Source organism: Arachis stenosperma, chromosome 2 (genome assembly GCF_014773155.1).
Source record: "Arachis stenosperma cultivar V10309 chromosome 2, arast.V10309.gnm1.PFL2, whole genome shotgun sequence".
Classification (NCBI taxonomy): domain Eukaryota; kingdom Viridiplantae; phylum Streptophyta; class Magnoliopsida; order Fabales; family Fabaceae; genus Arachis; species Arachis stenosperma.
In genome coordinates this window covers 32,945,316-32,946,601 of record NC_080378.1, presented here as the reverse complement: position 1 = coordinate 32,946,601, position 1,286 = coordinate 32,945,316, and the positions used below count along the sequence as shown (strand labels likewise).

Here is a 1,286-nt window from a genome sequence, read left to right as displayed (position 1 = left end):
CATCAATCTCAAGAACTCCTTTCTTCTGATTAGTCCCATTGTTCACAGGATTCCTTTTCAGAAGTGTACATGAATTGGTTATTTGCAACCATTTCAATTAGCTCTTGAGCTTCTGTAGGCGTCTTCTTCAAATGAAGAGATCCTCCAGCAGAGCTATCCAAAGACATCTTGGATAGTTCAGAGAGACCATCATAGAAAATACCTATGATGCTCCATTCAGAAAGCATGTCAGATGGACATTTTCTGATCAATTGTTTGTATCTTTCCCAAGCTTCATAGAGGGATTCTCCATCCTTTTGTCTGAAGGTTTGGACTTCCACTCTAACCTTACTCAATTTTTGAGGTGGAAAGAACTTTGCCAAGAAGGCATTGACTAGCTTTTCCCATGAGTCCAGGCTTTCTTTAGGTTGTGAGTCCAACCATGTCCTAGCTCTGTCTCTTACAGCAAAAGGGAATAGCATAAGTCTGTAGACCTCAGGGTCTACCCCATTAGTCTTGACAGTGTCACAGATTTGCAAGAATTCAGCTAAGAACTGATGGGGATCTTCCAATGGAAGTCCATGGAACTTGCAATTCTGTTGCATTAGAGAAACTAATTGAGGCTTAAGCTCAAAGTTGTTTGCTCCAATGGCAGGGATAGAGATGCTTCTCCCATAGAAGTCGGGAGTAGGTGCAGTAAAGTCACCCAGCACCTTCCTTGCATTGTTTGCATTGTTGTTGTTTTCGGCTGCCATGTCTTCTTCTTCTTTGAAGATTTCTGTTAGGTCCTCTGTAGAGAGTTGTGCCTTAGCTTCTCTTAGCTTTCGCTTCAAGGTCCTTTCAGGTTCAGGGTCAGCTTCAACAAGAATGCCTTTGTCTCTGCTCCTGCTCATATGAAAGAGAAGAGAACAAGAAAATGTGGAATCCTCTATGTCACAGTATAGAGATTCCTTGAGGTGTCAGAAGAACAGAAAAATAGAAGCAAGAGGTAGAGAATTCGAACTTAATCAGATAGAGTTCGAATTGTGCATTGAGAAGGAGTGGTACTCCATAAATAAAAGGATGTGGGAAGAGGGGAAGAGCTTTTTCGAAAATTAAGTTAAAGAAATTGAAAACATTTTGAGAAACACTAATTAATTTTCGAAAATAAGAGTGGGAAAGAAATCAAGTGATTTTTGAAAAAGATTTTGAAATTAGAAGTCAAAAAGATTTGATTGAAAACTATTTTGAAAAAGATGTGATTAAAAAGATATGATTGGTTTTAAAAAGATGTGATTTAGAAAATATGATTTGAAAACAATTTTTAA

At 38.2% G+C, this 1,286-nt stretch overlaps 1 non-coding gene across 1 annotated transcript; it reads left to right on the top strand.

Moving 5' to 3' along the window:
* The first annotated feature begins 220 nt into the window (after positions 1-220).
* Positions 221-329, top strand: LOC130964376 (small nucleolar RNA R71). The gene has a single exon (XR_009080473.1). It is a non-coding gene; the product is annotated as a small nucleolar RNA R71 (small nucleolar RNA).
* The last annotated feature ends 957 nt before the right edge of the window (positions 330-1,286 follow it).